Below are 22726 nucleotides of genomic sequence, written 5' to 3' on the forward strand. Positions count from 1 at the left end.
CCGATAACTTGCTCATTACTCAACTTAAGCACTATGCATCGTGAATGTTTAAATTTCCTGTTCAAAAATGACTTTCTGATCTCTTTTTTAAAAAGGTCACATTCACAGAACCAACACACATGCTGAAACGTAACTCTGATTTCTCTCCACAGATGCTGGCAGATCTGCTGAGCTTTTCAAACAATTTCTGTTTTTCTTTCCGATTTGCAGCATCTATAGTCCTTTCGGTCTTGTATTTCCTTTACATTTGTGCTTTACTGTTGATTAGAATGAAATTAATTGTAATCAGTGTTGGTCACTTCACTGCTGAGCTGTGGGTTGTACAGGGTCATTTTGTTCTTTGAGGTGAGGGTCATCATGTTGACCATCTGGGTTCTGGTGGGTTTGTGGGGGACTGTTAAGGTCTAAAAGCACCTGAAAGCTGTAAGTTGGGTCACTGGCTCAGGACATTTTGAATCACAGACTGCTTTAAAGAAATTCAGTAGAGAGTTCCTTCCATCAGGAAAGACTTTCAGAGGCCGTGATTAAAATCAGTGCCAACTTTGGTATCACCTAGCGCGATCTTACTGATTCTGAGAGTGACCGCCTGGTGGGAGACCACTCGTTGGGAGAGGTAGTTGTTGCTGAGGTAGATGGGCACTGCAGAGTGGAAGGGTTCTCTGAGGAGTTGCAAATGATTTAAAATGATGATTGTCACCAGCCCCGCATTTTTGGAAGGGTCTGTGGGGAGTTTAAACACGAGACAGGTGAAATATGGGTTAAGCAACAGGTTTTGTGAGTGGGCAGAAATTTGGCAAATTGTGTATTATCTGGGAAAATGTGAACTTGTCCACCTTAGCAGGAAGAATAGAAAAACAGTCTATAAATGGATTTAGAGATTGCAAGACTTGATGACACAGACGGAAGTGGGTATCCTGGAACATGAATGTCTACATGTTAGTACATATCCGCAGCAAGTAATTAGGAATAGATATAGATGATTGATACTTATTGCAAATGGAATGGCATTTAAAAGTAGGGAACTCTGTTCCCCAGAAAGCTGTGGAGGTTAGGCTATTGAATTTATTTAAGGCTGAATTACACAGATTTCTCACAGACAAGACAGCAGAGGATTATTGGGAAAGGGGACAGATGGGAAAGAGGAGTTGAAGCCACAACCAGATTAGCCTTGACCTTAATGGTGGAGCAGCTGTAAAGGTCTCCTCCCATTCCTATATCGAGTCCCTGTATTCCCGTATTTTACAGACCATGGTATCCGTCCCATGTTTTATCCTTGACAGAGCAAAGCATCTTTGTTCAAATGCTCAATCACTCTGCCCCAGTGACTGATTCCGGAAGCTTCAGCCCAACAGATGTTCCTACTGATAGAGTAGACATTTAGGATAGTATAGCTGAGGTCATTTTTTAAAAGTATTGAGCTTTAAGAGTTCCTGGATAGCTGTTTAATAATAGCCACATGTAGAGCAAGTCAGTGGAGAATTAAAAGAGAGAAGAAACTAACTGTATTGATCTTTCTAGTGCACAAAACTCAAAGAAGTGGTGTTAATCATAATATATACTATATCGTATGTAATTTGAACAAGGCAATTTGAATATACAGAGTTGAAAAGTGTAGTGCTGGAAAAGCACAGCAGGTCAGGCAGTATCCGAGGAGCAGGAGAGTCAACGTTTTGAGAGTGAGCTCTTCATCAGCTCATGCTCACCAAGTCCATTCTCCTGCTCCTCAGATACTGCCTGACCTGCTGTGCTTTTCCAGCACCACATTTTTTGACTCTGATCTCCAGCATCTGCAGTTCTCACACTCTCCTAGTGCGAATGTACAGCCATGTACACTTTCTGGATACAGTGGTTGAACATTGAGTTAGTTGATGCAGTGAGTACAAGACTGTACATTAAGTGCAGGTAGGTCAACCAGAAAACTGGTTGATCTGAAGGAGGGACCTATTGACTCAAGGCCCCACATTGAAACCTGTGAAATTTGCAGCAATTCCCTCCAATGAGAATTTGTGAATTCTTGTTTGAATGTCAAGCTCATTATTTTACCACTTTCATATTTTGTAATGAAACTGAAAGAAAAATAAAACTCTGACAATTCATAAAGGTGGGAGCACTAAACATGTCAGCCAGTGTCAGGAGAGATTAAAGTTTATGTTTCAGGGATTGAAGTTTGTTAGAATAAACTGTGACGTTTCTCTGGATCTTTCTTTTCTATTTCAGAATTCTGGCATCTGGAGACTTCTTCGATTCTGAACCAAAACATTTGAATTTTCAGCAGAGGAACTGAGCCCATTCACAGTTACCTCAGCTGTAACTGCTCTCCTAATATGGTCTCCCCTCCCCTAATTCTGTCAACTCCTCTAATTCCAGCCCCTTGAGTATTCATGATGTTCATTGCTCAACCAGTGGCTTGGATTGTTGGCCTCTTTAATTTCCTTTCACCTCTCTCTGACTCTCCAGCTTGCTTTCCTCCTTTATAACACTCCTTAAGACCTTCCTTTTTGACTCAAAGAGTCGTACAACATGGAAACAGATCCTTTGGTCCAGCCAATCTATTCCGACCATAATCCCAAACTAAACTAGTCTTACCTGTCTGCGCTTGCCCCATATCCCTCCAAACGTTTCTTATTCATCTACTTATCCAAATAGTTTTTTAACTATGCTCACATCCAACACTCCTCCAGAAGTTCATTCCACACATGAACCCCTGTCTGTGGGGGAAAAATAAATTGTCCCTCATGTCGTTTTTACATCTGTCTCTTGTTTCCAGCATCTGCAGTCATTGTTTTTACCTAGTTAAAAATGTGCTCCCCAGTCTTGAAATCCCCCATCCTGGGGAAAATGCAACTACCATTAACTCTTTCTATATCCCATATTAGTTTATAAACTTCTATCAGATCAGATCACCTCTTAACCTCCTGTGCTCCAGTGAAAAAAGTCCCAGCTTATTCAGCCTTTCCTTCCATACCCGGCAACATCCTGATAAATCTTTTCCAACTTACTAAAATCCTTTCTATAACAGCGAGACCTGAATTAGACACAATACTCATTGGTCATTGAATCTAATATCTCCTTGCGTGCCATAATGTCAAGTTCTGTTTTATTTTACAGTCCTGTGAAGCACCTTGTAAGTTTCACTGTCTTAAATGCTCTATGTAGCTCTAAAGTGTTGTAGCAACTGCCTAACCCTGTACTCCAGCTGTAATTCTCCATACCTCCACCCTGCACTCGATTATTCCTCTGAATAGGCTGGGGCTGTTTTCCTTGGAGCGTTGGAGGCTGAGGGGTGACCTTATAGAGGTTTACAAAATTGAGGGGCATCAACAGGAAAAATAGACAAAGTCTTTCCCTGGGGTCAGGGAGTCCAGAATTAGAGGGCATAGGTTTAGGGTGAGAGGGGAAAGATATAAAAGAGACCTAAGGGGCAACTTTTTCACACAGAGGGTGGTATGTGTATGGAATGAGCTGCCAGAGGATGTGGTGGAGGTTGGTACAATTGCAACATTTAAAAAACATTTGGCTGGGTATGTGAATAGGAAGGGTTTGGAGGGATATGGGCCAGGTGCTGGCAGGTGGGACTAGATTGGGTTGTGATATCTGGTCGGCATGGACGGGTTGGACTGAAGGGTCTGTTTCTGTGCTGTACATTTCTATGACTCTATGTTGTCATCAGCCCAGTTTCGCTTGCTTGCACCTCAGTGTCCTACTCCAAGTATTATCAGTCGAAAGCTCCCTTTTGTGTCACTGCTGTTTATGACTGACATTGTTGCCTCACTGTACATGGAAACTCCTGCAGTTGAGAGTACTGATCTGTGGGTAGGGGCCATGTACTGACTGCCCTTGTTTGTCAGACCACACTGAGAGGAGAGAAATGTAGGTTAAAGGGTTAATAAACTTATGGATGAAAATGGAGTCGTGTAGGATAGATAGGCTTCAGATTGGTTCCACAGGTCGGCGCAACATTGAGGGCCGAAGGGCCTGTACTGCGCTGTAATGTTCTATGTTAACTTTTGAGAATGTGCAAAGGAAGATGTGTGAATGGTCACATGGTGATCAAGAGACTATAAAGAGACAACCAACAGTCAAGACATGAAACAAAAACAGAAATAGCTAGTGAAACCCAGCAGGGCTGGTAGCACGTGTGGGCAGAGAAAGGAGTTAACATCTCGAGTCTGGTGATCTTTCATTAGGTCTCTCCCCATAGATGCAGCCAGACCTGCTGAACAGTATTTGTTTTTGTTTCAGATCTCCAGCATCCACAGTTCTTTGTTTTATTTTAGTCCTAGACATGGAGCTGAATCTGAATGTACACAGCTCGTATGTTATAAGACAAGAATTATCTTGAGAAGTCCCTCAGTCTCTGCTAACATCACTTTCAATATGGCTGAAGACTCCATGTGACAACACCAAATAAGTGGGTCCAGCGTGTCAAAAACCGGCTGGAACAGGGAAACAGGACTGAGGAGAGAAACCACAGGCTACTTTTTGTCAACTAATATTGACAAAGGCTCCTCTGACCCATTCTCACTTTCACCTAATTTTCACCAATGAATGTAAAACCAAAATAAATCACTGTGCAAATCTTAATATTTTGCTCACCTATTCAAAACACTAAGGTGGGCTTGCTGTTTATACTTTGTGCCCTGTTTATCTTTTTAACTAATTTCTTTCAAACAGGAATGCACGTCTCACCTGCATCATACAGCCTTGTTTGTTTCAGTGAATTGAAGAGTTTTCATAGACTTTCACCTCGCAGTCACAAACAGTCTCGGCAGGAAGCTCAAATGTTGTAATATCTTGTGTTACCAGCTCAGAAGTGAGCTCTTTAATTTTTTTTCCGCTCCAAATCTTTGAACTGTAGTTTACAGTACATGAGGTTGTTAAGCAGACACACTTCTCCAATCTTTTTTAGATCACACACCTGAGATTTCCTGTCTAACAGTACACAAACACTGTGTCAACTTAACTTTCTTCATCCAGTGCACCACCCCTTTCAAAATGTACATTGCATTTTCAGGGAATGTCTTGTTTTGAACAAATATGTGTATTATCTAAACAGTGGGATTGCAGAGCTCTGAGATACAGACGTTCCTAGTGCATGGATTGTCAAATGACATGCATGTAAGTGTAGCAAGTAGTCAGGAAAACTAATAGAATGCTACTATTTATTGTGAGAGGAATTGGATGTAAGAGTAAGGACAGAATGCTTCAGTAACACAGGACATTGGCGAGATCACATCTAGATTACTGCATATGAAAGGAATCTTTTTATTAAAAGAGGGATGTAGCTGTGTTGGAAGGTTTCCTAGTCTAAAGAAAGGAATGGGCAAGAACTGAAAACAAAAAAATGCTGGAGATCACAATGGGTCAGGCAGCATCAATGGAGACAAAGCCAAACTAACATTCGAGGTAAAAACAATGACTGCAGATGCTGGAAACCAGATTCTGGATTAGTGGTGCTGGAAGAGCACAGCAGTTCAAGCAGCATCCAAGTAGCTTCGAGTCTAGATGACTTTTCACCTGATGTAGAGTCATCTGGATTCAAAATGTTAGGTTTCTCTCTCTCTCTCCATGAATACTGCCTGATCTGCTGTGATCCCCAGCATTTTGGCTTTTCAGTTCAGATCCCAGTATCTGCAGTAAATTGCTCCTACAAAATAGAATGGGCAAGTTGTCTTTTGAGGAAAAGATTTACAGACTAGGTTAGCATCTGCTGGAGTTTAAAAGAGCAGCAAAAAGACTAAGATCTATAAGGATCTTGACAGACAGATGTGGAAAGGATGTTTCCTGTTGTGAGTGAACTAGGGGTCACAGTTTAAAAATAAAAGATCATTGAAGACAGTGATGAGGAGAATTATTTCCTCTGAGAAGGTGATGAGTCTTGGAAATCCGCTTCTGCAAAAGGCGATGGAAGCAGAGTCCTTGACTATCATGTAAGATGGGATGGATGTATAAACAGGAGAGGAAAGGCGTCAGGGTGTAGGCAGGAATCTGAAGCACTCAGATTAATGAAATGGTGGAGAAGGTTCAAGGAGACAAGGGGCCTACGCCTGCTCTTATATTTGTCAATCCATTCAGGCTGTCCGTCATTTTGTTCATTCATTAACCGGATCATTTTATCTTGAATTACAGGTTCCAAAAGTTTACTCACAAGTGGTTTTACCCTGATTGGAATATACTTCCTGGTCTCTATTTGTTGAACAAAGACATTTATGCAGATATTCTGTGTAAAATCATCTCTCTGAAATGTAATATTTTGTCATTCTACTGTGTATCACTGCAGAGAATGTAGCTGTTGTGAAGAACTAGCTGTTTGACCACTTGGATTTAAAGTTATGTTTGGAACGATAAATGTACAATACCAAAATTATCCTTCTAATGTTCCTGCTTATCAATGCAATGTTTTGTGTGATTTGGAAACTTTGATACATATATGTACTAGTGTTGAGAGTGTGGTGCTGGAAAAACACAGCAGGTCAGGCAGCACCCGAAGAGCAGGAGAATCAAAGTTTCGGGCATTCCTGATGAAGGGTTTATGCCCGAAACGTTGATTCTCCTGCTCCTCGGATGCAGCCTGACCTGCTGTGTTTTTCCAGCACCACACTGTCGACTCAGATCTCCAGCATCTGCAGTCCTCGCTTTCTCCTCGTTGATTATAACCTCACTGCAAAGCCTCTTTCAAGGATACCTACCTTGAAGAAGTTCTCCTCCTCTCTCTACAAGGATCTCAGTGAGTCTCTCTCTCTCAGTTCACCACCAAGGTCACCTCCTCTGCCCTGAAGCCTTTCAGCCATGTCCTGGAGCAGACTCGCTACCACAACCACATCTGCTTCCATTCCTGATGAAGGGCTTATTCCTGAAACATCAATTCTCCTGCTGCTCAGATGCTGCCTGACCTGCTGTGCTTTTCCAGCAACACACTCTGGACTCTGAATTCCAGCATCTGCAGTCCTCAGATTTCTCCTACATATATGTACTTGTAATTTTGCTTTTGCTTTTCCTTGGAAAGAACATCAACTTGAAACGTTAACACTGTTCTTCTCTCTACAGGTGCTGCCTGACCCACTGAATATTTGCAGCACTTTCTGTTTTCATTTTATCCCTGTTCCCTTGCCATTGGAGTTTGGAATTCACACTGGTTATGCAACTTGATCTGCTTTTGCTTGGTATTTATGAAAGAGAAATGGAAGCTGGACATTTAATTAACAGTATAACTGCATTTGGCATGACAGCTGGAGGAAGGGGGCCATCATTTTACACTGACGCTGCAATTATTTTATGACTTGTAGATTAGTGCTTCTCATGGAGAATGAAATTTGCCATCAGTTTGGATCTGAAGCACCAAAAGTGTAGACCAAATTTGATGAATAGATACTTGAATAAAGTATAGTAGAGTATGAATTATATACAGTAATGTATAGTATAGATAAGTGATATATGGTAATGTACTGCATATGTGGGCTATATGTGGTAATGTACTGTATATGCACCTGACGAAGGAGCAGCACTCTGAAAGCTTATGTGATTTTAAATAAATCTTTGGACTATAACTTGGTGTCGTGTGACTTCTGACTTTGTCCACCCCAGTCCAACACTGTCACCTCCACATCATAGGGCTATATATAGTAATGTACTTTATGCACGGTGGCTCAGTGGTTAGCACTACTGCCTCACAGTGGCAGGGATCCGGGTTCAAATCCCACCTTGGGCAATGGTCTGTGTGGAGTTTGCATGTTCTCCCCCTGTGTCTGCGTGGGTTTACCCCGGGTGTTCCAGTTTCCTTCCATAGTCCAAAGATGTGCAGGTTAGGTGAATTGGCTGTGCTAAATTGCCCGTAGTGTTAGGTGCATTAGTCAGGGGTGAATGTAGAGGAAAGGGTCTGGGTGGGTCGGTGTGGATGTGTTGGGCAAAAGGGCCTGTTTCTACACTGTGGGGAATCTAATCTAATATGTATATATACACACATATATATATATATAGATATAGGTTATATACAGTAAAGTACTGTATACATGGGTTACATATGGTAATGTAATTGATATATGGATTATATATAGTAAAGTACTATATAATTAGTTATATATAGTAATGTACTTTATATATGGATTATTTGCAGTAAAGTACTATATACATAGGTTATATATGGTAATGTACTTTATATATAGTTTATATACAGTAAAGTGCTGTGTACATGGGTTATATATGGTAATGTACTTTATATATGGGTTATATATGGTAATGTACTATATACATGGGTTATATAATTAGAATAATGACATAAAGAACACGAGTTGAAATCCCACCAGGGTCCAGACTGAGAAATTGAATTCAGTATGAAATGTCTAGAAACGAAAATTTGTTGTCATTGAAACTAACCACAAAGCCATCAACTTGTTATTGAAACCCCAGCGACTCATGCATATCCTTTCAGAAAAGAAGCCTGACATCTTTTACCCAGTCCAAACTATCAATGATTCCTGACACACCCCAATTATTATCTGAAAGTAGGGCAAAAGGCTTGTTGGTGATGGCCACAAGACAGAATGAAAAGTGTATTCTGACCTTCTGTATCTAACTGGATATTAGTATCTGAAAACAATACAACGTTGTTTTTCTGTAAATCATTTGAGTGATCATTTCACATTGATTTTGACCCCACCTATCCACCTGCTGTAGATGAAGCAGTTTGTGCATTTCTTACATTGAAGAACATTGCACAATCTTTGTGGAGACCAAGTCCCACCTTCACACAGAGGACACCCAAACCCCACCAAAGTTAGGTCCAGTGATGCTATCACGTTGCTGAGTGCTATACATTAAGAATAGACGGAACAGGTCAAAACTGGGCTTCCATGAAGTACTGCGGAACATCAACAGCAGCAGAATTGCATTGCACCACTGTCTCTACTCTCAAGGCCCTGCATACCTCCTCTCTACTATTACCATCATGACAGAGGATCAACACTAGGGCATTGCCAGGAACAGCACTGATGTATCTGAAAATGAGAAATCAACCTGGCAGCTCAGAATTATGTGCATCCTAAATAGGAGGCATACCATGCTGGAGATTGCTGTGATCCTAAAGAAAATCATCAAATCTCATCCAGTTGGGACTTGTAGTGGACATAGAGTCATAGAGGTGTACAGCATGGAAACAGACCCTTCGGTCCAACCCGTCCGTGCCGACCAGATATCCCAACCCTATCTAGTCCCACCTGCCAGCACCCGGCCTATATCCCTCCAAACCCTTCCTACTCATTTACCCATCCAAATACCTCTTAAATGTTGCAATTGTACCAGCCTCCACCACATCCTCTGGCAGCTCATTCCATACCTGTACCACCCTCTGTGTGAAAAAGTTGCCCCTTAGGTCCCTTCTATATCTTTCCCCTCTCACCCTAAAACTATGCCCTCTGGTTCTGGACTCTCCGACCCCAGGGAAAAGACTTTATCTATTTATCCTATCCATGCCCCTCATAATTTTGTAAACCTCTATAAGGTCACCCCTCAGCCTCCGACGCTTCAGGGAAAACAGCCCCAGCCTGTTCAGCCTCTCCCTATAGCTCAAATCCTCCAACCCTGGTGTCATCCTTGTAAATCTTTTCTGAACCCTTTCAAGTTTCACAACATCTTTCCGATAGGCAGGAGACCAGAATTCCACGCAATATTCCAACAGTGGCCTAACCAATGTCCTGTACAGCCACAACATGACCTCCCAACTCCTGTACTCAATACTCTTACCAATAAAGGAAAGCATACCAAACGCCTTCTTCACTATCCTATCTACCTGCAACTCCACTTTCATGGAGCTATGAACCTGCACTCCAAGGTCTCTTTGTTCAGCAACACTCCCTAGGACCTTACCATTCAGTGTGTAAGTCCTGCTAAGATTTGCTTTCCCAATATTCAGCACCTTGCATTTATCTGAATTAAACTCCATCTGCCACATCTCAGCCCATTGGCCCATCTGGTCAAGATCCTGTTGTAATCTGAGGTAACCCTCTTCGCTGTCCACTACACCTCTAATTTTGGTGTCATCTGCAAACTTACTAATTCTACCTCTTATGCTCACATCCAAATCATTTATGTAAATGATAAAAAGTAGAGGATCCAGCACCGATCCTTGTGGCAATCCACTGGTCACAGGTCTCCAGTCTGAAAAACAACCCTCCACCACCATCCTCTGTCTTCTACCTTTGAGCCAGTTCTGTATCCAAATGGCTAGTTCTCCCTGTATTCCGTGAGATTTAACCTTGCTACCGTGTCTCCTATGGGGAACCTTGTCGAACGCCAAGCGCTGGAGAAGGAGGCTTTGTGAGTAGCCCATCCTCAATGATGGGGGAAGGGGAAAGTGCACAAGATAAAGCTGAAGAGTTCACAACAGTCTTCAGCCAGCATTCCTGAATGGATGATCCAGCCTAGCCTCCTCCAGAGGTCCCTGGCATCACAGATGCCAGTCTTTGGCCAACTTGTTTCACTCCACATGGTATCAAGAAAGGACTGCGGACACTGAGCACTGACAAGGCAGTGGCACTGGCAAAAGCCCAGGTGTAGTCCTGAAGACTTGTGCTCCAGAATATACTGTACCCTGAAAAAGGGTAGCAGGTACATGGGAACTCCATCATCTGCAAATCATATTTCCAAGTCAGGATGGTGAGTGGTGATGGGGACGGTCATTACTTGGCATTTCCACAGTGCAGACTGGCATTGATTGTTGCACATATCCTTTTCTGAACTGCAGGTACAAGCCTCGCTTATCTAACCTTCCCTCATAAGAAGATCGGAGTTTGAGTCCCAGTCCAGGTCTTGATGTCTAAGGAAACTCTTCATAACTTGGCAAACAGGCTGAATACTGATTTCTAAATCCTTCAAACACACTTCAAGGTCAAGTGTTATATTAGGCAGGAATGTTCCTGGTACTACTCCTAACCTGTACGTTGCTATAGTAACTCAGATTCCCTGAGTAATCTGTAATACCATCACCACCATGTCCCCAAAATCCATGGTCCCGTATTCTGCTGTTTGGAAATCTAAATATGTGAAATCTGGCTCTGCTTTAGCAATCCCTTATTCATTATATCTTTGAAAAATTTAATAACATTTTTAAACTGATCCTGTCTCATAAAGCCATGTTGGCTCTGTCTGAGCAGACATTAGTTTTCATTGTGCCTTGTTATGATTTCCTTGCTAATAGATTCCAGCATTTTCCAAACAATTGATGCCAGCTAACTGAAGCAAAGACAAGGGAATGCTGAAGAAACTGGCTGGTCAGTGGGCAGCATCAGTGGAGCGAGTTCCTTCCAATTTTTGTCTTTGATTTGATTGGGATAGGTCAGATTTAAAGGCATTGCATTGGGATCAGGATCCATTGCTGTGATTGCAATGGGATCAGATCTGGTTCATATTGAGATTGGGTGCCATTTACTGGCAATGTGTGGGGTTTGGACACTTTTCCTGGAATTGTATTGGAATTGGATCCCTCGCAATCAAATAGGACTAGTTCAGTTGAGGAAATCTGGTAGGCATAGAGGAGTAGGGCAGAAGGGTCTCTTTCAGTGCTGTAGGACTCTATGCTGGGATTGTACTGATAGGGTCCTGTTACTGATTCTGGGATGTTTTAGTGGGATCAGGTCCTATTGCTGGGAATCTTAACGGGTATCGGGTCCAGTTCCTGGGATTTTAATTGGGGTCGGGTCCAGTTCCTGGGATTTGATGGGATTGGCTCTAGTGGTGACCAGTCTGTTGGGATCTGTTCGGATCGGGTGGAGTCGCGCTGGTAGTTAATGAGATCGACTCCAGTCAATGTGGTTTGATGGGATCGAGTCCCATTCAACGGATTTGAAGGGATCGAGTCCTGCTCCAGGAGCGGATCTTGCTCCGGCCTCCGCCCCCTTTTCCTTCCCATTTCCGCCAGGGAAAAGCGAAAGGAATAAAGTGGCGGCCGGAGCCCGGATCAGGTCAGAACCGTAACTTCTCCCGGGATCCGGGAACCGGGAACCGGGGGGGAGAGAGATCCCAGCACCGGGAACCGGGGGGAGAGAGAGAGAGATCCCAGCACCGGGAACCGGGGGGAGAGAGAGAGAGATCCCAGCACCGGGAACCGGGGAGAGAGATCCCAGCACATGAAACCGGGAGAGAGAGAGAGGTCCCAGCACCGGGAACCGGGAGAGAGAGATCCCAGCACCGGGAACCGGGAGAGAGAGAGAGAGATCCCAGCACCGGGAACCGGGGAGAGAGATCCCAGCACATGAAACCGGGAGAGAGAGAGAGGTCCCAGCACCGGGAACCGGGGGAGAGACAGAGAGATCCCAGCACCGGGAACCGGGAGAGAGAGAGAGAGGTCCCAGCACCGGGAACCGGGAGAGAGAGAGAGATCCCAGCACCGGGAACCGGGGGAGAGAGAGAGATCCCAGCACCGGGAACCGGGGAGAGAGATCCCAGCACCGGGAACCGGGAGAGAGAGAGAGAGATCCCAGCACCGGGAACCGGGGAGAGAGATCCCAGCACCGGGAACCGGGCGAGAGAGAGAGGTCCCAGCACCGGGAACCGGGGGAGAGAGAGAGAGATCCCAGCACCGGGAACCGGGGGAGAGAGAGAGAGATCCCAGCACCGGGAACCGGGAGAGAGAGATCCCAGCACCGGGAACTGGGAGAGAGAGAGAGATCCCAGCACAGGGATCCGGGGGGAGAGAGAGAGAGAGATCCCAGCACCGGGAACTGGGGGGAGAGAGAGAGATCCCAGCACCGTGAACCGGGAGAGAGAGATCCCAGCACCGGGAACCGGGAGAGAGAGAGAGATCCCAGCACAGGGATCCTGGGGGAGAGAGAGAGAGATCCCAGCACCGGGAACCGGGAGAGAGAGAGAGATCCCAGCACCGGGAACCGGGGGGAGAGAGAGAGAGATCCCAGCACCTAGAACCGGGGGAGAGGGAGAGATCCCAGCACCGGGAACCGGGGGAGAGGGAGAGATCCCAGCACCGGGAACCGGGGGAGAGGGAGAGATCCCAGCACCGGGAACCGGGGGAGAGAGAGAGAGATCCCAGCACCGGGGACCGGGGATCGAGAGAGAGAGATCCCAGCACCGGGAACCGGGGGAGAGGGAGAGATCCCAGCACTGGGAATCGGTGGGAGAGAGAGATCCCAGCACCGGGAACAGGGAGGAGAGAGAGAGAGAGAGAGAGAGAGAGATCCCAGCACTGGGAATCGGTGGGAGAGAGAGATCCCAGCACCGGGAATCGGTGGGAGAGAAAGATCCCAGCACCAGGAACAGGGAGGAGAGAGAGAGAGAGATATCCCAGCACCGGGAACCAGGGGAGAGAGAGAGAGAGAGAGAGAGATTCCAGCCTCGGGAACTGGGAGAGAGAGAGAGAGCGATCCCAGCACTGGGAACCTGGGGGAGAGAGAGATCCCAGCACCTGGAACCGGGGGGAGAGAGAGAGAGATCCCCAGCACCGGGATCCGGGAGAGAGAGAGAGATCCCAGCACCGGGAACCGGGTGAGAGAGAGAGATCCCAGCACCGGGAACCGGGGGGAGAGAGAGAGAGAGAGATCCCAGCACCGGGAACCGGGAGAGAGAGAGAGATCCCAGCACCGGGAACCGGGTGAGAGAGAGAGATCCCAGCACCGGGAACTGGGGGGAGAGAGAGAGATCCCAGCACCGTGAACCGGGAGAGAGAGATCCCAGCACCGGGAACCGGGAGAGAGAGAGAGATCCCAGCACAGGGATCCGGGGGGAGAGAGAGAGAGATCCCAGCACCGGGAACCGGGAGAGAGAGAGAGATCCCAGCACCGGGAACCAGGGGGAGAGAGAGAGAGATCCCAGCACCGGGAACCGGGGGGGAGAGAGAGAGAGATCCCAGCACAGGGATCCGGGGGGAGAGAGAGAGAGATCCCAGCACCGGGAACCGGGAGAGAGAGAGAGATCCCAGCACCGGGAACCGGGGGGAGAGAGAGAGAGATCCCAGCACCGGGAACCGGGGGGGAGAGAGAGAGAGATCCCAGCACCGGGAACCGGGAGTGAGAGAGAGATCCCAGCACCAGGAACCGGGGGAGAGGGAGTGATCCCAGCACAGGGATCCGGGGGGAGAGAGAGAGAGATCCCAGCACAGGGATCCGGGGGGAGAGAGAGAGAGATCCCAGTACCGGGAACCAGGGGAGAGAGAGAGAGAGAGATTCCAGCCTCGGGAACTGGGAGAGAGAGATAGAGAGAGATCCCAGCACCGGGAACCGGGAGAGAGAGAGAGATCCCAGCACAGGGATCCTGGGGGAGAGAGAGAGAGATCCCAGCACCGGGAACTGGGGGGAGAGAGAGAGATCCCAGCACCGTGAACCGGGAGAGAGAGATCCCAGCACCGGGAACCGGGGGAGAGAGAGAGAGATCCCAGCACCGGGAACCGGGGGGAGAGAGAGAGAGATCCCAGCACCTAGAACCGGGGGAGAGGGAGAGATCCCAGCACCGGGAACCGGGGGAGAGGGAGAGATCCCAGCACCGGGAACCGGGGGAGAGGGAGAGATCCCAGCACCGGGAACCGGGGGAGAGAGAGAGAGATCCCAGCACCGGGGACCGGGGATCGAGAGAGAGAGATCCCAGCACCGGGAACCGGGGGAGAGGGAGAGATCCCAGCACTGGGAATCGGTGGGAGAGAGAGATCCCAGCACCGGGAACAGGGAGGAGAGAGAGAGAGAGAGAGAGAGAGATCCCAGCACCGGGAATCGGTGGGAGAGAGAGATCCCAGCACCGGGAACAGGGAGGGGAGAGAGAAAGATCCCAGCACCAGGAACAGGGAGGAGAGAGAGAGAGAGAGATATCCCAGCACCGGGAACCAGGGGAGAGAGAGAGAGAGAGAGAGAGATTCCAGCCTCGGGAACTGGGAGAGAGAGAGAGAGCGATCCCAGCACTGGGAACCTGGGGGAGAGAGAGATCCCAGCACCTGGAACCGGGGGGAGAGAGAGAGAGATCCCCAGCACCGGGATCCGGGAGAGAGAGAGATCCCAGCACCGGGAACCGGGTGAGAGAGAGAGATCCCAGCACCGGGAACCGGGGGGAGAGAGAGAGAGAGAGATCCCAGCACCGGGAACCGGGAGAGAGAGAGAGATCCCAGCACCGGGAACCGGGTGAGAGAGAGAGATCCCAGCACCGGGAACTGGGGGGAGAGAGAGAGATCCCAGCACCGTGAACCGGGAGAGAGAGATCCCAGCACCGGGAACCGGGAGAGAGAGAGAGATCCCAGCACAGGGATCCGGGGGGAGAGAGAGAGAGATCCCAGCACCGGGAGAGAGAGAGAGATCCCAGCACCGGGAACCGGGGGGAGAGAGAGAGAGATCCCAGCACCGGGAACCGGGGGGGAGAGAGAGAGAGATCCCAGCACCGGGAACCGGGAGTGAGAGAGAGATCCCAGCACCAGGAACCGGGGGAGAGGGAGTGATCCCAGCACAGGGATCCGGGGGGAGAGAGAGAGAGATCCCAGCACAGGGATCCGGGGGGAGAGAGAGAGAGATCCCAGCACCTAGAACCGGGGGAGAGAGAGAGAGAGTGATCCCAGCACCGGGAACCAGGGGAGAGAGAGAGAGAGAGATTCCAGCCTCGGGAACTGGGAGAGAGAGATAGAGAGAGATCCCAGCACCGGGAACGTGGGGAGAGAGAGAGAGATCCCCAGCACCGGGAACTGGGAGAGAGAGAGAGATACCAGCACCGGGAATCGGGTGAGAGAGAGAGATCCCAGCACCGGGAACCGGGGGGAGAGAGAGAGATCCCAGCACCGGGAACCGGGAGAGAGAGAGAGATCCCAGCACCGGGAACCGGGTGAGAGAGAGAGATCCCAGCACCGGGAACCGGGGGGAGAGAGAGAGAGATCCCAGCACCGGGAACGTGGGGAGAGAGAGAGAGATCCCCAGCACCGGCAACCGGGAGAGAGAGAGAGATCCCAGCACCGGGAACCGGGTGAGAGAGAGAGATCCCAGCACCGGGAACTGGGGGGAGAGAGAGAGAGATCCCAGCACCGGGAACCGGGAGAGAGAGAGAGATCCCAGCACCAGGAACCGGGGGAGAGGGAGAGATCCCAGCACAGGGATCCGGGGGGAGAGAGAGAGAGATCCCAGCACAGGGATCCGGGGGGAGAAAGAGAGAGATCCCAGCACCTAGAACCGGGGGAGAGAGAGAGATCCCAGCACCGGGAACCGGGGGAGAGGGAGAGATCCCAGCACCTGGAACCGGGGGAGAGGGAGAGATCCCAGCACCGGGAACCGGGGATCGAGAGGGAGAGATCCCAGCACCGGGAACCGGGGGAGAGGGAGAGATCCCAGCACCGGGAACCGGGGGAGAGGGAGAGATCCCAGCACCGGGAACCGGGGGAGAGGGAGAGATCCCAGCACCTGGAACTGGGAGAGAGAGAGAGAGAGATCCCATCACCGGGAACCGGGGGAGAGAGAGAGAGATCCCAGCACCGGGGACCGGGGGAGAGGGAGAGATCCCAGCACCGGGAATCGGTGGGAGAGAGGGATCCCAGCACCGGGAACAGGGAGGAGAGAGAGAGAGAGAGAGAGAGAGAGAGATCCCAGCACCGGGAATCGGTGGGAGAGAGAGATCCCAGCACCGGGAACAGGGAGGGGAGAGAGAGAGATCCCAGCCCCAGGAACAGGGAGGAGAGAGAGAGAGAGAGATCCCAGCACCGGGAACCAGGGGAGAGAGAGAGAGAGAGAGATTCCAGCCTCGGGAACTGGGAGAGAGAGAGAGAGAGATCCCAGCACCGGGAACCTGGGGAGAGAGAGATCCCAGCACCGGGAACCGGGGGAGAGAGAGAGATCCCAGCAACAGGAACCGGGGATAGAGAAAGAGAGATCCCAGCACCGGGAACCGGAGAGAGAGAGAGATCCCAGCACCGGGAACAGGGAGGAGAGAGAGAGAGAGAGAGAGAGAGAGAGAGAAATCCCAGCACCAGGAACAGGGGGGAGAGAGAGAGAGAGAGATCCCAGCACCAGGAAGAGTGGGGAGAGAGAGAGAGAGAGAGAGAGAGATCCCAGCAGCGGGAACAGGGAGGAGAGAGAGAGAGAGAGAGTGAGATCCCAGCGCCAGGAACAGGGGGGAGAGAGAGAGAGAGAGATCCCAGCAGCGGGAACAGGGAGGAGAGAGAGAGAGAGAGATCCCAGCAGCGGGAACAGGGAGGAGAGAGAGAGAGAGAGAGAGAGATCCCAGCAGCGGGAACAGGGAGGAGAGAGAGAGAGAGAGAGAGAGAGAGATCACAGCATCAGGAACAGGGAGGAGAGAGAGACATCCAGGAACCGGGGCTCCCAGGGAACAGGAGCTCCCAGTCTTGGGGAAGAACCTCAGTGCTCCAAGTCAACTCCGATTGACTGGAACCAGAATAGGGAGAGTGTGAAAGGACTGAGGAGAGGGTGTGGGTGGGGGAGAGAGAGAGCGAGAGCGAGAGAGAGAGAGAGAGGGGGGGAAAGATGCTGAGAGAGTGAGAGCAGAGAAGGATAGAGGGAGGAAGAGAAAGAGAGGGAGAGCAGAGAGGCATAAAGAGAGGAGGAGAAAGCGAGAGGGAGAGCAGAGAGTTATAGAGAGAAGAGAAGGAAAGTAAGCATGTGAAAGGGTAATGAGAGAATGATAGTTTTGGAAAATCATATTTGTATATTCCATTCTTGCCCAGTTTTAAATTATGACTTTATCCAGAGAGAGAATATTGCAAACTTGAATCTTTTTATGAAACTCACAACAGAAATTGAAAGTACTCCATAACAACCCTGCTGCAGCTTCTTATGAACCTTCTAAGGTTTCTCAGCAATCTTAATTTGTATTAATATTGTATTTTTTTCATTTCAAAAGATCCGACGCCGGTCTTTGGTAAAAGACTGTAGGATACACAAAAAGTTTGGTGCAAGTGAGGATTCTGGTAAGTATTTCTGAAGCTGAAATTCAGTTTGATATTTGAGAGTTTGATCTTTAAAAATGCAAATGAAACTGCAAAAATGCAACAAAACTCTTTTGGTGTTGGAAGTTTGAAATTAAGCAGATAGTGCTGCAAACATTCAACAGATTAAACAGACTCTGTTGAGCATGAAAGTTAAAGACAAAGTTTGTTTCTCTTGCCTCAGGTGGATCTAAAAATGAAAGTTCTAAATTGGAGGAAGGCCAATTTTGACAGTATTAGGCAAGAACTTTCAACAGTTGATTGGGGGCGGATGTTTGTAGCTAAAGGGACGGCTGGAAAATGGGAACACTCAAAAATGAGATAACGAGAGTCTAGAGACAATATATTCCTGTTAGGGTGAAGGGTAAGACTGGTAGGTGTAGGGACTGCTGGATGACTAGAGAAATTGAGGTATTTGTTAGAAATAAGAAGGAAGCAATATGTCAGGTATGGACAGCTGAGATTGAGTGAATCCTGAGTAGAGTATAAAGGCAGTAAGAGGGAGATCTGGAGGGCAAAATGGGGACATGAGATAGTTTTGGCAAATAGGGTTAAGGAGAATCCAAAGGGATTCTACAAATACATTAAGGACAAACGGGTGACTAGGGAGAGAATAGGGCCCCTCGAAGATCAGCAAGGCAGTCTAGAAGTGGAACCACAGAAGATGGGGGAGATACTAAACGAGAATTTTGCATCAGAATTTACTGTGGCGGATGATGTGGAAGATAGAGAACATGGGGAAATAAATAGCCACATTTTGAAAAATGTCCATATCACAGAGGAGGAGGTGCTGGACATCTTAAAATGCATAAAGGTGGATAAATCCCCAGGACCTGATCTGGTGTATTTTAGAACTCTGTGGGAAGCTAGGGAAGTGATTGCTGGGCCTCTTACTGAGAATTTTGGATCATTGAGAGTCACAGGTGAGGTGCCAGAAGACTGGAGATTGGCAAACATGGCGTTACTTTTTAAGAAAGGTGGTAAGGAAACGTCAGGGAACTATAGACAGGTAAGCCTGACATCATTGGTGGTAAAGTTGTTAGAGCGAATCCTGAGGGACAAAATTTACATGTAATTTGAATGGCAAGGACTGATTATGGATAGTCAACATGGCTTTGTGCATGGGAAATCATGTCTCACTAACTCGATTGAGATTTTTGAAGAAGTAACAAATAGGATTGACGAGGGCAGAGCAATGGACACTGATCTGTATGGACAAGGTTCGACAAGGTTCCCTATAGCAAAGTTAGATCACATGGAATACAGGGAGTGCTAGCCATTTGGATACAGAACTGGCTCAAAGGTAGAAGACAAAGGGTGGTATTGGAGGGTTGTTTTTCAGACTGGAGACCTGTGATCAGTGGAGTGCCACAAGGATCAGTGCTAGATCCACTGCTTTTCATAATTTATTTAATGATTGGGATGTGAACATTGGAGGTATAGTTAGTAAGTTTGCAGATGACACCAAATTTGGAGGTGTAGTGGACAGCGAAGAAGATTACTTCAGAGTACAATGGGATTTTGATCAGATGGGCCAATGGGCTGAAGAGTGGCAGATGGAGTTTAATTTAGGTAAATGCGAGGTCCTGCATTTTGGAAAGGCAAATCAGAGCAGGACTTATACACTTAATGGGAAGGCCTGGGGCATGTTGCTGAACTAAGAGACCTTGGAGTGCACATTCATAGTTCCTTGAAAATGGAGTCGCAAGTAGACAGGATAGTGAAGAAAGTGGTTGGTATGCTTGCCTTTATTGATTAGTGTATTGAGTACAGGAGCTGGGAGGTCATGTTGCAGCTGTAGAGGACATTGGTTAGGCCACTTTTGGAATACTGCGTGCAATTCTGGTTTCCCTGCATTAGGAAGGATGTTGTGAAATGTGGAAGGGTTCAGAAAAGATTCACAGAGATGTTGCCAGGGTTAGAGGATTTGAGCTATAGGGGGAGACTGAATAGGCTGGGGCTATTTTCCCTGGAGTGTAAGAAGCTGAGGGGTGACCTTATGGAGGTTTATAAAGTCATGAGGGACATGGATAGGGTAAATAGACAAGATCTTTTCCTTGGCGTGGGGGAGTCCAAAACTAGAGGGCATAAGGTTAAGGTAAGAGGGGAAAGATTTAAAAGGGAGCTAAGGGGCAACTTTTTCATGCAGAGTATGGTGTGTGTCTGGAATGAGCTGCCAGAGGAAGTGATAGAGGCTGGTACAATTAGAACATTTAAAAGGCATCTGGATGGATATATGAATAGGAAGGGTTTAGAGTGATATGCTCCAAGTGTTGGCAAATGGCACTAGGTTGATTTCGGATATCTGGTCGGCATAGACGAATTGGACCAAAGGGTCTGTTTCCAAGCTGTACAACTGTATGACTCTTTTACTCTACTGCTTAACTATTGGATAGTTCAAGTATTTTGTTTATAATGGAAACTAGTTGTCTGGTTAACAGAGGAGAGTTGTGGGCTTGTCTCGTAATCTGGAGATACAGTCTAATGCTCTAGGGGCATGGATTTCCATCAGGGTCGCTGTGGAATTTAAATTCATTTAATACATCTGTAATTGAAAGCTAATCTCTGTGATGTCAATCACAAGTACTGATGGTTGTTAAACATCCTACACTCTTTCAGAAAGAAATCTAATTTGGCATGTGGTTTAGTGTCCACATCTGAGAGTTTGAGTTGAAGAGGACTGTTCAAGAGGAGGCAAAATCAAAAACTGTCTTTAACCGTGGGTTTCTTTAGAGCTGTGTTTATAGAATTTTAATGCTAAATATTACTATAGGTGGTAATCTGAGACATACAAGGCTCTAATCCTACTGTTAATTCTTCAGAGTGTTCTCTGCCTTTTCACACACAGCCATCTTTTAATGTTCCACTCAGCCCACACTGTACTATTTATGCCCTGTTGGGGCAGTTCCGTGACATCATTAGTAGATCATCCGAGGTTCTTAAAGGCCTTGCACAACAAAATCTGTCATCCTTAACCTGACCTACGTATCACTCCAGTTCTACAGCAATATGGTTGACTCTTAATTGCCCTCTGAAATAGCCACTCATTTCAAGAGCCATTAGGGATAGGCAACACGTGCTGGTGTTAAAGTGACACCCACATCCCATGGAAGCATTTCAAATCGACCTGTCAGTGGGACCTGACTGTTAATCAGTTCTAAGCTGTAGGTGTTAATGATTGGGAGCAGTAAGCTGAGTGAGCAATTGTTAATTGACGTATCTTCTGCCACCACAATGCTGATGTCATTGATGTGCGCCCCATACAGAAGACCTAACAACAAAGTGAGTGAGACTGGAACAAAACAAGGAATATTCACTGCTGCTTGGGAGTGAGTAAGCGGCAATGATGTTCAATAAAAGCACCATCTCATTCCTCCCTGGACATGGGATCTCTGCACCAGCTTCTGTTTTAAGCTATCTTCCATTCCGAATCAGTGCTGGGAGAGGACAGTGCATCACTGCCTTTAACAAAGACTTGGATCTTGTTACAGCTTCACTGGAGGAGTGCACATGGGCTCCACTATTCAGTGGTCTTGGTCACAACATACAATTAAAAATAGTTTTTCTAGTTATCAAGAAGACCTTATCCAAACTAGTTATTTTAAGCAAAAAGATCCATCAATCTGGTTACTTAGTAAACAGAATTATTGATTCATTGTCAAACAAAACTCACTCAACCATTTTGTAATAATTGATGAAATACACTTGGTGGGGTACCATCCTAGGATATTCAAAGAAGTAGAGATTGTTCTGCTACAATGCGCATTTCGTTAGTTCAAATTCGGTATAAAGTGACTGACGAACATGGGACAATGTTTCCATAGTGCAGAGGTGTAGCTGCAGAGATAATGGGTACACTGGTGGTAATCTTGAAGGAATCTTTACATTCTGGAGTAGTCCCAGAGGATTGGAAAACTGCCAAGGAACATCTTTATTTAAAAACAGGAAGAGACAGAAACTATGCACAAGTTAGCTTAACATCTGTTGTTTGAAAATGTCAGACTAATATAAAAGAAGGAATAGCAGAGTATTTGGAATTCATAATCGAACAGACAAGAGGCAGCATAGCTTCATGAAGGAAAAATTAAGGTTGACAAATTTGTAAGAATTCTTCATGCAGGACCAAGCAGGATAGATAACGGGTAAACAGTTGATGGAATTTATTTGGGTTTCTGAAAGCATTTGATAAGGTGTTGCACATTATGCTACATAATAAGGTAAGAGCCCATGTTGTTAGAGGCAGTATGTCGTAGACGATTGGTGAACTAATAGACAATAGAGTTGGGATAACGGGAACCCTTTCAGGATTTCAATCTATAGTTAGTGGTGTCTGTGGGGATCAGAGTTGGAGCAATATATATTAATGACTTGGATAATGAAAATCATTGGACAATAGCCAGGTTTGCAGATGATGAAAATAGGTGAGAAGGCAAGTAATGAGGATGACACAGTCTGCAGATGGATATAAACAGATTAAGCTGAGCATTTGGCAGTAGAATATAATGTGGGGGGAAACGAGGTTATGTACTTTGACACGAAGAATAGAGAATTTGAGGTTGGTTGACTAAGTTGGCTGGATGGCTAGTTTGCAATGCAGAGTAACGTCAACAACATATTACTCGATTCCCACACCAACTGAGGTTACTGTGAAGGTGCTGCCTTCCCAAACCCACCCCTTGCCTGTCTTTAATGAGATTGAAGCTCTGTGGTCTTCAGGAACTATGGCAACTTGACCTTTACCCTTGACCGAGAGGAGCTGAATATTATGAATATGGAGAAAGACTGCAGAAAGCAACAACACATGGGGAATTGGGAAGGCCT

The 22726-nt window shown here is 47.0% G+C and overlaps 1 protein-coding gene across 1 annotated transcript in view; it reads left to right on the plus strand.

Moving 5' to 3' along the window:
- Positions 1-11773: 11773 nt before the first annotated feature.
- Positions 11774-22726, plus strand: part of LOC140457934 (tetraspanin-9-like) — a 201496-nt gene continuing 190543 nt past the window's right edge. Inside the window, exons 1-2 of the mRNA XM_072551777.1 lie at positions 11774-11954; positions 17821-17887. The gene's annotated coding sequence lies outside the window, so the exon portion shown is untranslated. The remainder of the gene's footprint in view (positions 11955-17820; positions 17888-22726) is intronic.

This window comes from Chiloscyllium punctatum, chromosome 32 (genome assembly GCF_047496795.1).
Source record: "Chiloscyllium punctatum isolate Juve2018m chromosome 32, sChiPun1.3, whole genome shotgun sequence".
Lineage (NCBI taxonomy): Eukaryota > Metazoa > Chordata > Chondrichthyes > Orectolobiformes > Hemiscylliidae > Chiloscyllium > Chiloscyllium punctatum.